The sequence below is a fragment of the Varanus komodoensis genome, unplaced genomic scaffold (genome assembly GCF_004798865.1).
Source record: "Varanus komodoensis strain SLA01 unplaced genomic scaffold, ASM479886v1 scaffold50, whole genome shotgun sequence".
NCBI classification, from domain to species: Eukaryota; Metazoa; Chordata; class Lepidosauria; order Squamata; family Varanidae; genus Varanus; species Varanus komodoensis.
The window spans coordinates 834,523-850,050 of record NW_025336088.1 but is presented as its reverse complement, the minus strand read 5'-3'; the positions used below and the strand labels follow the sequence as shown (position 1 = coordinate 850,050).

At 44.8% G+C, this 15,528-nt stretch overlaps 1 protein-coding gene across 1 annotated transcript in view; it reads right to left on the bottom strand.

Moving 5' to 3' along the window:
- LOC123031760 (la-related protein 6-like) overlaps window positions 1–15,528 on the bottom strand; it is a 32,792-nt gene that overhangs the window by 12,288 nt on the left and 4,976 nt on the right. Inside the window, exon 2 of the mRNA XM_044447064.1 lies at window positions 238–369. The gene's annotated coding sequence lies outside the window, so the exon portion shown is untranslated. The remainder of the gene's footprint in view (window positions 1–237; window positions 370–15,528) is intronic.

Below are 15,528 nucleotides of genomic sequence, written 5' to 3'. Positions count from 1 at the left end.
CTCCCCATCCTTGACTTTGAGGTTCATGTAGGATTTTGGCTTTGGCAGATACAATTATAGTTTCTTTAGTACATTTATTTAAATACCAATTATTTTTAAAGCACCCTCAAAAAACAAAAAAGAAAAGAGAGGCAATTATACAGTCACTATCCCAAAGGTTTTCATTAACTGTGACTCGACTGAGTTATATGTGTGCTTGTGTTACCATGGATACAGTGGATGAAGTTATAGTGGTACCATGTTTGGTCTTATTAAGCGTTGTGTGCCAGCTTGTGTAATATAAATATATGTGTGTGTGCACCGATATATTCCTCCTCCTGTTGGCTCCATCTGTTGCTTATTGGCTCTGCAATGATCTTCTCACTTTATCTATGAGAGACAAGATTAAAAAATAGTCAAAATGCAAAATCTGAACAAGAAATAGAGCAGGAAGAGATTCTTCACTAAGCACAAGCCACAGTTTAATAAGCTCCCTGTTGCTAGAGAAATAAAATTAAAAACAAAAAGAAACAGCTATTTTCCAGACCAAGTTGAGAAAGAAAAGGGAAAATAAATCTGGCATCTGCACATTTTCATTTTATTATTTTTGAAAAAAAAATATCCCCACCTTTCCAATTTGCTTTTCATAAAACATAGCAGAGAAGCTTGTCTGTGCTTCAGACCAGACAGTCAAATGTAGAGTAGAAAACTGAAATTAATGGGACAAAGTACTCATGACTTAAGGACCATTGACCTTATATGGTCTACTCTGACTGAGTCTGGATCCATCACACTGGTTTCCTGAGAAGACCCAATTGAAATGCAAACACGAAAGGGATCAAAAATGAAATGCAAAAATATTCTTTAGTTTTGCAAATTCAGACACTCAGATTTGATCCTTCAACCAGCTAAATGATTTTTAAAAAATGTTTAGTGCTTCCATTAAATATTTGGCTAGTAAATTTTACCCAAATCCCTTTCATTCTCCCTTTCAATACCACTCAAGGTTGAGTCCTAGGAGCATTTGTGCCCTAATCTAGGGATGGCAAACTTCTTCTAGAGCTGCCTTCCAGTGGTGGATTGATTCAGTTCAGTGTGGAGAAGAATGGAAAAGAGCCTAACAGGAAACGCAGTAATGCCCATTGAACCGACCTGGAGTGGTCTTACATGGAAGTGGGAGTAGGGAAGTCTGGCTTCAGACGAGGCAGGGGTTATTCATCCAGGCACCAAGAACTGGGATGATTTCGTTGGTGATATTGATAGTGAGGTGGGGGGCACACAGAGGGTGGCTCCATATATAGCAAACACCAACTTGTGACAATTTCCCATGGCAGGTAGGTTGTTCAGTGGCATAACCACAGTGGGCACAATGGACAGTTGGGTTCATCATGAGTAAATTGCTCCCTCCTTCTCCCTTGGTCCTCCAAGCAGTATCTGAGTGGACACTATGGGAAGAATAAGGCTGGCTCCTTTTCAGCTTGCCACAGCTTTTTAGTCAGCATTTTTAAGTGAGGAGGAGAACTGGCATTCCTGATCCACATTTGGAAAGCCACAAGCAGCCCCTTTAAATAGCTAAGGCAGCATCCTGCAGAGACTCCCTGTGACTTGCCAGTGATTTGTTTAATTATACACACATAGGAGCAAAAATATTATTTTAATCCCATTTGTGCAAAAGTGCTCATGGTTGGATTTCAAGCCGCAGCTATGCCGGGGGGGGGGGGTACCTCATGCCAAGGGACAGCAAACAAGCTCTGGACATTATCACTGCTCAGTCTTGAAAACCATTCCCTCCCACTTCCCAGGTTTCTCTTGACAGACCACAGAAGGAATGAATGATCTTTCTGTGCCAGTATTATGGGAGATTTACAGCCCCTTCTCATCACAATCTTTGGGACTGCCACCCTCTGGTGTAAAAGTGAATCTCCCATAGGACTCTTTAAAAGTGAAGCACAGTTTGATAGTTGCCTTCAAAGTATATCCCAGTACAAATGCACCCAATTCCTGCTCAGACCCTCCAATTTAATGTGACCTTCAGTGTTGACAGGCAACTGTCAGACTCAGTTTCCCTTTAAAAAGAAGGGGCACACATTTTTACACGGCTGTGAAAGCTGGACCATAAGGAATGCTGAGCGCCAAAGGATTGAGGCCTTTGAATTGTGGTGCTGGAGGAGACTCCTGCGAGTCCCTTGGACCGCAAGGCAATCAAACTGGTCAGTCCTAGAGGAGATCAACCCTGACTGCTCTTTAGAAGGCCAGATCCTGAAGATGAAACTCAAATACTTTGGCCACCTAATGAGAAGGAAGGACTCCCTGGAGAAGAGCCTAATGTTGGGAACAATAGATGGCAAAAGAAGAAGGGGACGGCAGAGGATGAGGTGGCTAGATGGAGTCACTGAAGCAGTCGGTGTGAGCTTAAGCAGACTCCAGGGGATGGTGGAGGACAGGAAGGCCTGGAGGAATGTTGTCCATGGGGTCGTGATGGGTCGGACACGACTTCGCGACTAACAACAACAAACTACCTAGAGAGTTGGGGGGAAATGCAAAAGTGGCTCCTCCTCCTAGAGGGGAAGAATGGGAAAAGTTGACAAACCTGCTGAGAAGGGGAAGAAGTGTCCCTAAACATCCCTGCTTCAGCACAAGAGCCCTTCTGTGATTTATGAAGAGAAACCCAGGGTACGGTGCAGGTGGGAAATGGAGTTCAAGCAGTTACCTCTGGACCCCGGCCTAGACTTGAAATTCATCCATTGTGCTCAAGCAAGAGTGCTTTTGCTGAATCAGCCTCCTTCCTGGGTCAAGGTCTGGGTCCCACATCTTCTTCCACTCCCCTCCTGAAAGCCCTTTAGTCTCTTCCAAAACAGATTGATTCTCACACTTAGCATGAGAAACTTCACCGTGCAACCTTGAAGGTACTCCAGGGGGTTCTGCCTCCACTTGCTCCTGCTCCTCGTCCTCCTCCCGTTCAGAATCTGACAATGATTCCCACTGCATGGCCTACAATGAGTGAGACTGCCCCAATCTCCACAGGGGAGAGTGGATACTCCCTAATGATTTTGAACCCACATGTCTGAACTCAAAATTCTAAAATTCATTCAGCAGTAATGAAATGGGCTTATTATACATTTGTCAAGGATGATGCTGCTTCTAGAGACTGATCAATTTAGAATGTGGGATTTAAGTCCAGGGAGAAAGTTCAGCTATAAGGTAAGAAGCAGACAGGGCCAAGTAAGAGCCAGATCAGCACAAGTAGGACTATGGGTTCTTTTCACACATTATATTAAGGCATACGCCTAAGATGCTTTTAGAGTGTGTGCCTGAATACATACAGTAGCCTTTACCAAATCAATGCCCATCAAATGTTTGGGATTTCAAACCCCATCAGCCCCAAGCAGCAAGGGCAATGGTCAGGAATTCTAGGAATTGTTATCCAAAACCTTTGGAGGGCACCTGGTTGGGGAAGGCTGGCATAAAGTATTTTGCATATAGGCACATTCACCAAGGATTGGGGTTTATTACTCTGGAGCACATGTAATCATCCTCACTAAATATGGCAAGTAAATTCTGAACACTGAAAGACACTGTAGGTTCCTGGCTGTTAAGGTGGACTAGTGGACCAATAGAGGTAAATGCTGTACCATAACAGTAGCAGCAAATCTCCATGTTTGTCCGTAGTTCCTGCTCAGAAGTATGCTCTTGCTTGGCTTTTTGTGTGGTACTGATGTCCTGATTTGCATGTTTTAAGACCAATCACAAGTGTTCTCTTGATTGTACTTAGGGCTGAGTGTACTGCACATTGAATCCTGCTGCTCAGTGAAAATACCAGTTTCTCCCATTCTGCATCATTTATGACTTTGTGCATAATTGATTCACATTCTGCTAGTTAGGGAGAGGGGCAAGGAACTATGCAGGCCATTAGAAAGCTTAATCAGTCCTTAAGTAAGCATTGCCCACATAACCCTGAAGCATGCATTTTCCAGCCTTAAGGACTAAAAACATGTTTGTTTTTAAATGATTGCTGACATTATCAGAAATTATGCATCCAGTGCTACATTCTGTAGGTTTCTAAACCCCGAACAGAATCTCAGCACAGTGGCATGATTCAATAGTGATCTTTTTGCAAAATCTGAAGGGTGCAGAAACACATTCCTGGTGCCTGCACCCTGCCTATAGGACTCACATCCACCAGTACATTGTTGGTGTGTTTTAGTAGGGCTTTCTCCCACATACAGCCTGCGTGTCACATCCAGCTTCTAAGGAAAGGAGGGACTTTTCACACAGCACTTGCTTGTGCAAATATCCTCTATAAAACAGGTGGCTCAACAACAAAGAACAGCCCTCCTTCACAGCAGCCCTCCCTCTGTTTGTGAGGAAGAGAGAACGTTTCTAAATTGCAAGGAGTAACTTCAGGACTTGTGATCTAGAACTCAGTTCTGATATGGCAGAGCCCACACCTGAGGCAGGGGGTCCAGTCAGCAATCTGGGATGGTAGCAAGAGCCAGCATCTGATGTAGGCAAGGACATGAAGTGGAAACAGGCCCAGGTTTAGAATCTCTGTCCATCCAGAAGCTGTTAGATGCCAAGTTCTGTCAGCTCCAGCCAACCTGGCCAGTAGCTAGGGATGATGAGAGATGTAGTTCAATGCCATGTGGAAGGCCTTACGTTCCCCATCTTGTGTAAGCACTGGCAAAGAGGGACAACAGAAAAGGGCCTGTTGCAGCATGGACAGATCACTAGCTACAAGAGACTTGCTCAGGTTTCCAACTCGAAATGTTTCAGGCCCCAGCTGCCTTTTCCATTCTGCATCAGCCATGGTGGAGGAGTGGCAGCGCTGAAAAGGATAAGCCTCAGACTCTGATCTCACTTTGGGTCTTATCATATATACCAGCGTATCAGACAACTCTTGAAACCGAAAATAGCAAAGCAACCATTGGAGGTTGTCTGATACACCCAACATATATAAACAGTGTCAAACACCCAAAATACTGACCTTGTCTTATATGCAAGTTGTCTTATACCCAGATATATATGAGTATTTTTTTGAAACATACTTCCTGGTCACTTATTCTTCACATTATTACTGTATATATCAGTGCAAAAATGACAGTGGAAACCAAAAATAGCAAAGCAAAAGTTGGAGGTCATCTTATACGCTTGACATATGACAAACACCTGAAAAACAGCCCAGAATATCAACCTCATCTTATATACAAGTCACTTTATATGCTGGTGTATACAGTGCATTCCTACTGGGGATACAGATGAGCCAGATTTGATTAGCTCTTCTTGTTCCACATTGTAGCTGCTGCTTGGGACTGGGACCCTGACCCCATGAGCTACCACTTTTCATGTTAGAAATGAAGGAGGCTTGAGCACTGAGCACTCAAAACAAAACATCCAAGACTGGATGCAGGTGTTCAAACTGCGGCCTTTATGCCGCCTTCTGCCAGGTGACACTAACAAGGCAGGCACTGGCATGACTTGGAAGTGTACATTTCTTCTTCTGCCTCTTCTTGCAGACATCTCAGCTGCCACCAGGCACTGATCAAAAGAAAGGCAGCACTGCTCTCCCAGCCATAAGTTCATTGCTCAAGGCAACTGGTCCCCAACATGGCAGCCTCAGAGAATTTCTAGGTGCAGCCAGTATTACTAATGAGAACTGCTGCACACATATGCTAGAAGCTGGGCCTGCACAAGCCACCTAATGATTCAAATACACCCTGCTGACACTGAATGGGCTTCTGAAGAAGGAGACTTGCAATACTTCTGCTATTTTCTTTAACCCATCAGAATGTCAGGCTTATAGTTTGTAAAATGCCTGGATGTCTGCACTCGAAGTTTTAGAAAAGGAAGTGAGGGAAGCTGATATCCTCAGAAGCCCTATCTTACCACATGTGTGCATGTTCTGTAGTGGTTTCTTTCTGGTTGGAAGCAACTGGTCATTTAAGTTTTGGCCTGGAAAACTGTGAAAAATAGAAGATGTACATGCACTTTTAAACTACATTCCTACAATGTGAGGATCAAAAGGCAACACAATGGATAGACAGCCTTTCTAGTCACAGACTTATATTCCTGCCTTAGAAGGAAAGACACTCAATAAACTGAAACTCCTACTGCTCTTGCTGCCTCTGAGTGCATCTCCCACCATCATCAAAATCATGTGGATACTTATTTTGATATGACCATTTGTATTAATGAATTTGAAAGGAAATGTTGCTTGCTCCTTCCTTCCTCCTACTCATTTCCTTCCTTTCTTCCTTCTTCATGCTCTTTCCTTCTTTTCTTCCTCCTACTCATAATGATTACACAAGATGTTTCATGATATAAACTTTGCCCTTCTCCTCCAGTGTATGGCAAATAATCATTTTTTAAAAGAAAGAAAGGTGATATCAGAAATGAATTCTGATATAAAACCACCATCTGTCTCTGCTGAAGGCCTGGCTTTTACTGAGCTCAGATTCCTCATAAAAGGATAAATTCCATGTTGGTGCAAGTTCTCCTGCCCACTGTAGTGGGAGAGCACATGGCTGTGGGTTGCACACCTCGCACCCACTCGCTAATCTGTCACATTACTCCGTGGTTATTGTGGAACCTAGAACAAGGTCCCAGCAGACTGGCTGTGCTGCAGGAAATTACTTGGCACTTTCATCTGCCGAGTTGCCACCTGTCCACTCCAGAGGACAGACAGGCACTCTACAGGCATCTCTGGAAAGGACCCTCACAACAAAACAGAGGATGGGCAATTGCCCCGCTCTGCCTGCAGCACTGGTGATCTCCTGCGACCCCTTTCCAGCATGGCAACACCTGGCCCTGAGGAAGGACCCCTCAGAGCCAGGTGTCTCTGCCTATTCCTCTGACGTGCTGGGCCAACTGCTTTCTCTGGCTGATGTGGCCCACCCACCCTCTGGTATGCACTGAGAGGATTCTCTGTGTGAGCAGGTGCTGAAGGCAATTGCCCACCATCTGCTTTGCTGTGAGGATCCTTTCCAGAGCAGAGAGAGGAGAGACAGCTCTGCAGCCTTTACCACAGGAGTGGGACTGGCAGGGCTTTCTGAAAAACTAGTGCAGCTAAGGGGGCAGCTGCTTTGAGAGCCCCATGGGCCAAGTCCCCCACTGCAGAAAACATTACAGTGGGAGAGTGCTGTAGCAGCACACTCTGATGGCAGAAGTGTGGGTGGCGGGCAGCACAAAATTCACCATTCAGTCGCCTGAGGCATTCATCCTGCCTCACAGGAGGGCCAGTCCTGGTTATTTTATGCCTACTGGACCTTTCAATATTCCGTCTAACTGAAGCTCAACATGCTTACCTTCAGATCATTTACTTTGCAATAAACTCTGAACATGTTCTGGAAACTAAGACTTTTTTATGTAGGTAACATATTACTAAGGGGGCTGCAGGTGGCGCAGTGGTTTAAACTGCTGTGCTGCTGGGCAGGTTGATCGAAAGGTTGACAGTTTGAATCCGTGCAACGGGGTGAGCTCCCATTGCTCTGTCTCAGCTCCTGCCGACCTTGCAGTTCGAAAGCATGCAAATGCAAGTAGATAAAAAGGTACCACTTCGGTGGGCAGGTAACAGCGTTCTGTGCACTTCGGTGTTTAGTCATGCTGGCCACATGACCACGGAAACTGTCTGCGGACAAACGCTGGATCCCTTGGCTAGGAAATGGAGATGAGCACCACCCCCTAGAGTCAGACCTGACTGGACTTTAATGTCATGGGGAAACCTTTACCTTTTACTAACATATTACTAGATTAAACTGCTTATATTGGCTTTATTTAGATGTGTGTGTGTGTGTGTGAGAGAGAGAGAGCGAGAGCGAGCACTTTTCCTGGATAAAACTCCCTTTTTCTATTTGAACATTTGACTGTGTTGTTTTAAAAGTGATTTTTCTGTAAATTCTTTCCCAGATGACCATAAATTTATAAAACTAACACTTGTGGTTTTTAAAGGATTTATATTTGTTATTTCTGGGCTTTGGGAAAGAGAGTTGAAAATGCCTTTCTTTTTATTTCTTCCTACAGCTGGGCTCCCACTTCTATGTAAGAAATGTCTCAAGCAGCTGGACAGACTGTGGTATGTCAGTAGGTTCATCCTGATGGGTTGTAGCTGATCAGGAATTTTTCTTCCTTAGGAACCCTTGTAACCCTTCCTGCTTCCATAAAGAAGGCAAAATGCAAATTGCATCCTTCAGTTACCAACTAGTCTGTCCACAGAACCATAGAGGGAGAGTCCTTCCTTGCCTCAGGTATGTCTCTTGGAGATTTCCATTCAGTTGTATCCTACCAACATAGTATTCTTCAGTCATGACACTGGTAATACCCCAGTAGAACAGCAGAAGTTCTTCTAGAAGAAAAGTCCTCATTTGCCCATAAAGCATCAAAGGAACTGGAAACCATCTTTTTTTTTTTTTTACATTAATGGTTAAACAGCTAAACCAATGAGGAATTATACCAAGAGCAGCTGACAAAATAAGCCTCATTTCAGAAGCTTAGAATTACAGAAAAGTCATCTTCAAACCCTCATATTCCCAGTTCATACTGACTGGTTTACAATTAAAAAAAAAAGACCCACATTGTGGAGATTTCTGAGAAACATCTTAAACCATCCTAGGCTTGGTTTGTGTGCAATAAGAGCTAGGTCTGCCCAGCCCTTGCACACACCCAGTGTTCCCCTGTGGTTGTGTCATGCAGGAAAGTACTTGTACTCATGAGTGGTGTACAAGATGTCACTCAGGGAAATTTGTGCACCCTTACTGCCCCTTTCAAGCACTAGCTCCTGTGGAACTTCAGGATTCCTTAGAATGAGTTTGAAAGCCAATGATCTAAGACACAACGCATGAATTTGTAAGGGGCCCAAAGCAAGCAAAATGGAGGAGAGGAGAGAAGAGTTTTCCCCTCAGATCTCAGAAGATCTCCCAGATACAAAAGGAAGAAATTCCAGTTGCTCCCTAAAAGGAAAGGCTTGCAGGACCATCCCAATGTTATATTTCCACTTGCACCTGATGGAATTTGAGCGCTGTCCAGGTTCTGAAATGAGACATTGTTGATAGAACTGCAACCCCTGAAGAGCATTTGTGAGTGGAAGGGTTCAGTGCATTCCATGCCCACACTGGACTTTGCTAATTAGTTTGACCAAAGATGAGTAAGATGTAGGTTATTTCTTCAGGCTGGGGCTTGTGTATCAGTCAATGAGTAGCTGCCTTGATAGCTCTGCATCATCAAAAGGTTCCATGAACAATCACCCATGCATTTAATGTATTTTATTTATTCTGTGCATTGTTTTTGTATTTATATGTGGGATTTTAATGATTGTAAGCCGCCCCGAGGCTTATGCGAAGGGGGCGGCATATAAGCTGTCTAAATAAATAAATAAATAAATTCCCTCACATTGCTAGTTAAGGTTTCATTTTCATAGCTTTTTCATAACCATCCAAATTCTTTGCATCATTTGTTTAGGTGACTCTTTGTCTCCAGACCAAATCCAGCCCATAAGGCTTCATCTTATGGTCATTAGTTATATGCCATTCTAGTAATCAAAGCAGCTGTTTTGCCCCTACCATCATCCTTGGAGTGTATAGCTCCTTCCATCTTTAGGGTGTCTGGATGGTAAACCATCAAAGCTAATACTGCATACTCAGACTGGCAGTGGCTCTGCCAAAGTGCCAAACAGAGGTTGGTTGTACTGTGAGGCCAGGTGTGGAAACTGTGACTTTCTACATGCATATAGTGTTTGCTGTCCAGGGGTTGTATGTACATCCCTCTGCTCGAACTGCGCCTTTGTGAGCATTCTAAGAGAACACTCAAAGAGGACTCTCTGCATCTTCCTCCGCCACCTAACCCTACCGCAAGGATTTCAGAAAGTTACTGTACGATAGAGGCAGCTTTAGGATTGGACTGGGATTTGCTGATGGTGGGAATAGAATTCCTGCCTAAGCTGCCTAAGGAGGCCTTCTCGATAGAAAGAGAGTGGCTGGAACTGCAAGCCCTGGACACGCCTTGGCCAGGATACACACTCCCAGAGCTGCATCTTCCTCCACTCCCCAAGGTAAGTTTCTGATTAAGATAGCCACATGGAGGGACAGCAGGGAGCTGGTAGCTTGCAGGGTTGGGATGCACACTGCCCTGCCTTTGCGAGGACTGCCAGTTATGTGCTCATCACATCCTTGTTAGGACATAAAGAATGCAATAGAAACAGGAACAAAAACTTGATTTAGAAATAGTTCAAAGCCTTTGAAGCACAACAGGAAAGATGAATGCTTCATGAAAGCCAGCATTAAAGCACCGAGGAAACCTTGAGTGCACATGCATGCATATGCCTTGGTGTCAGATGAGTCCCTTGGGAAGGGCAAGCCAGATACAGGGCGCCATCGTGGAGGAGATCCTCTTTGCAGTCACCAGCCACCAGTTCTAGAGGGTCTTCAACCTTCTGCAGTTTAAAGCAAAGGTTGGACAGGCTCGCATTCACTCAGGAACCCATGTCTCAAGCTGTTTAGGGTTTTAAAAGGCAACTATTGGTATTTCAAAATATGCTTGGAACAGAATGCCAACTGGTGAGTTGCACACGCAAGATAATGTTCTTTGCAGTACCTGCTCCCAGTAGGTCACATTACACTTTTGCGCTAGTGCAAGTTTCTAAGATGTCTTTGTGTCAAGGAGACTCGGCTATTAGTATGAAAGGGGAGGGGAATTATCCCCCCAGTGCAGCCCTACCTCTCTGAAATAACCCAGGCCAGCAGTCATGTAATTGGTTGCTAAAGAATTATGGGGCAATTTTAAAATTGCAGAGCTCTGTATGCTCACTTTCATAATAATACTGTTAAATAAGGTCCCTACGATTACAGTTTTTACCACCAGCAAACAGAGGTGGAAGTTTGCTGAAGTTTTCATATTCTGGACATCCCACAGCAAGAAGTTGTACTGGAAATCTTTCTGGTTGCAAAAACTTGCACACAAGAAACAGCAAACCAGTGAAATGACAAAAAATGCTTTGAGCAGCATAAAAAAACAGAAATGCAACCCCTGAAGGCAAGCTTTTGACATAATTTGAGTGAAGGCCAAATTACTTGTGATGGTAATTGCATGAATGCTAATGTGGGCAATTTTTTGTTATGCAAATAACAACTACAGAAGCTTGCCTAGCCTCACAGATGGGGGATGGGGTGGAAGTTGGAAGGGAACATTAACCCCCCCCCCTTTTCTTTTTGCTAGAGTCCCAATAAGCTTTGGCTTGCAGAAACCATCTTCTGCGTTTCAGAGAGGCAATTTTTTAGTTTGGCCCTTAAAAGCAGATGGATTTCAGAGAAAGAGGCAACATTTGCACTTGCAAAATGAAAATAATGCAGACGTGCCTCAAGACAAATGAGTGATCTGCAGCCCACATGCAGGCCTCAGAGACCTTCTGAGCGATCCAATGCAGGTAGTTAAGTGGCAGAGGCTGCCACCAAATTCCTTTCCCTCATGTTGCCATGGTTTTCTTGGGGAAGAGAGTGGGCTGGTTCGTATGATTACTACAGCCCACCAGGGCTTATTAAGTCCTGGTGGGTTCTGAAGTGCATCAGTGGCCGCTGTGAACATTCATGCTGCTACAGGAAAGTGGTCAAGGGAGATGTAAACTTCCTTCAGGGCAAGTTGTTTTTGTGGTTAACAAACCACACACAACCAAGTAGCCTATGAGTTGTGAGTAGCTTGTTAAGCATGGCGACAACCCATCCTTGCCAGCTTTGCATACTATAATAAGCTGCAGCACCTGCCCACCATGGCTTGAATATCCATAACAGTCACTAGCACATGCCTCAACCCACCATGATCTAAATAAGCCATAGTGGGCTGTGGTGATAGTGCAAACCAGACTGTGTTGTGAAAAGAGTCATCTGTGCATGCCACCTTCCCAGCACACTAATACCTCACTGAATGCGGTTTCAGAATTGTTTTCCTACCTTGATGTTATATTGATATAAAATGCTCAGGTGTAGAGCTTCAGGCCTCTTGAACTATACAGCATAGCAGCCGACGGCCTCAAGAAGTGTGCACATAGGAGGGAGAAGGTGTTCTTCTCCTGAAACTCACCTTTCAGTCTTCCACGGGGTTTGAAGAACAGTCCACATTTTAAGGTGGCTGGAGCCCTAAAGAGCATCGCCCTTCTCTTATGTCATGGGTCCTCAAACTACGACCCGCGGGCCGGATCCGACCCGCCATGCCCATTTATCCGGCCTGCCTCAGAGCTTTTGAACTCACTCAGAGAAAACGAACTCCAAGTGAGCAAGCTGCTGCCTCACCACGCATGCGTTCACCACTGCCATCTCACCGTGCAAGTGCCCGCAATCACATCAGTCTCCCCCGAGTGCACCCGCGATTGTGCCCGTCTCCCCCCCCCAGCACACCCATGCCCATTGTTGCCTTTCAACTGGCCCCCTGTTGAAAAAGTTTGAGGACCCCTGTCTTATGTGATAGAAAGACATTGCAACACAGAGCCATGACTTCCACTTGCTCACTTTAATGGTCATATACCTTGTAGCAAGATGCCTATTGTGAAGGAGTAGCTCTGTGCAAGGATGTTTGCTTCACATACGCACAAGGCCCAAGTTTCAGTCATTCTCAGTTACACAGGGGAGTGGTGTGATGCATTTCTGACAGAGACCCTAGAAAGCCACTCCCAAGTATACAGTACTGGGCAGAACGGACACCAGTCCCTGTAAGGAAGCGTCATACAATGAGTTGGTCAATATACTTTTGATTTCAGGACAGCTGAAAGAGTCTTTGGATATTTTCTTTCCCAATATTTTAGATAAATACTGGCCTCATGGTTTAACTGTAAGAGGCAACCACTTGAAAGTGTACATTCATGTTGGGGGTGAGATTGTAAATTGTAAATAATCTGTGTACAAAACCTTCCTCAAAGAGGCAGATGTGCAGTAGCAAGAGAGGTGTTCAACCATGCTAGCGATATATACTTCTAATCAGAGTTCTGTGCAGTCCAGGACTTTTTACTAGCGCATTACTGCCCTCTCCTGGACTCTAGGAATGTCAGCAAAATCAGGCTGTCCCACATCCCAGATATTTATCAAATTCATGGAAGGCAGATGTATGTATCAATCATTATCATGGCTAATGCTCAAGAGGAACCTCCATATCAGAAGCAGTACACCACTGAGAACAAGTATTGGTGACAAGCAGGGAATAATCACCTGCATTGTATCCTGTTCAAGGCCGTCTTAGTTGAGGCATCAGTTTGAACAAGGCATGCTGCAGAAATAGAAAAGGTCAGATCCAGAAAAGCAATTAGATCCCCATTATTTATTTCAAAAAGTGGAAGACCCAATTCTTTTTGTCAAAGCCCTCAGGAAAACTACAGCCCTTTAAAGGCGGGCACCTCAAAGCCACCTCACATTTTAACATGTTGTATTCCAGAATGGATGCGCAAATACAAAATACATGCAATGTGTATGAATGGCAACTATATTAAAATATCTTTTCTTGTATTTTACTAAAGAAGCTTGAGATTTATACTTTTAAAAAGGCTGATTTTGTTTATCACTCTAGTATGCATCTCTTTGCGCGCGCGTGCCGTGTGTGTGTGTGTGTGTGTGTGTGTGTGTGTGTGTGTGAGTGAGAGAGAGAGAGAGAGGGAGGGAGGGAGGGAGGGAGCGCGCGCGAGCAAGCAATTTAGAATGTAAACGCTGATTTTTAAGGTTTCTACACACTTTTCCAACAAGTCCAACCATGTTAATAGTCAGATTGCATTCTAGATGTTTCTGATTCCATGGGACAGGAAGGAGGAGAATGGTCATAAGTTGGCCGGTGTTACAGGGTACAGGCTATCGTGTTACATTCTCAGTACTTGAGAATGCCCTAGAACAGAACTCCTATTCAAGCAGCTGGCTAGTGCATTGGGTGGCACACCCTTCGCCACCCTCTGACTTAAAGAACAGGACTAGGAAAACTCCATGGCATCGCAGGGACATTTCTCCAGTGGAAAAATGCTACTACCATCATGCATCTGTGGCATTCACATTCTCCTGAGGCCTGAAATTTCTTCTCCTTCTGCAGCTGTGCTTCTGTCCTTGGTGCCACTGCGCTACATCCTCCTGCCCACCCCAGATTTCCTTCCCCTACCACCACCCTCACTGCAGCATCATCCCTAACAAGGAATAAGGAAATATCAGGAGGGAAGGGGCAGGCACAGCTGCAGGAAAGAAAGAGGTGAGCGTGGCAGTGGAGGGGCATGCAAATCCAGTAGTAAGGAAAGGACTCCTTGGGCAGGGAGAGGAAGTGAAGGCAGTGGCAGGAGAAACTTCAGGCCTGAGGAGGAGATAGGCGCAATAGTCGTGGTAGCACAGGAAGAGGGAAAGGAAACCTGGGGTGCAAGGGGGCTCATGGCAGATGTTGCTGTGCCCATAGCTGCCACATTCCTGACCTATTATACAGCATCAACTATAGCCCTATATAACAGTGTAAGAGCACCCATACCCTACCTGGTTTAATTTGCCCTAGGGAGTACCCAAGTCTGGAACCAGATTGAATTCCTATGAGAACCAAGCCAGTTGACTTTTTGCTCCACTGAACAATCACAGCTAAGCTCACTAGTTTCACAATCAGGGAGAAGTCCAACAAACTCCTCCTCTACCTAGAATACCAGTACAGACCTTTTTAAACTATCACTGTATTCAGGAAAATCAGCTACCCTTCCCATCCTTAAACATGTCGATTTTTTACACCTGCACCTTTTTCCCCACACATGTCCTCCCAGGGGGCAAGAATCCCATCCTCCTCTTAGGCCTCATAACCATATGAGCGCAACACCTGGATTGTAATTATTTAATTCAAGGAATTCCTCTCAAGTGGAGACCTCAGATCAATTTTCCTTCCCCCCCCCCGGGGGCAGCAGGGGGGAGGCTTTGACATGACCAGCCTCAGGGTGTTTACATTGAGACAACTTGGAGGAGAGTGGCTAGGGGGAGAATTATGCTCACTGGTGTAGACCCAATAGTCACCTGCCAAGATAAAAGTGGGTGCTTGGGATCTAAAATGTCCTAAAATTAATACTGCATGACACAGAATTTCAAAGGTCCTGCATGTGCTGAGATCAGCTGTAATATGATGGTTAGCAACATGAGTCACAAGTGTTACAAAGCACCCCCTCAGTCCCCAGTGCAGTTTTGAAAAGAAATAGCCTATAGTTGGAAACAGACTTGGGGTCGCTCTTGTTCTTGTCTTGTAGAAGGGCTGAACAGTTGTAAAGACTAATTCAGGCCTGCATCTGTGGCTACCCAAAGAAAACTTTGTGGCCGGTCCATTGTGCTTTGTTGAACACCTTTTTTGTACCAAAACTGAATTGGAAAAGGATGTGGGGAGACAACTTTCATCCCTAGAGAGAGACAAAGGATAAAGTCAGTCATCCCAAACTGACTGGCAATACCTTAATGGAGGCCCCTTTCCTTAAAACCTTCAACAAGATCCTCCTGGCTATCTGACCAGGACCCAAGACAGCCAGCGGTATTAAAGCAGCAGACCTAGCTTTTCCCCCATACTCCCCTCATATCAAGAATGAAAAAAAGG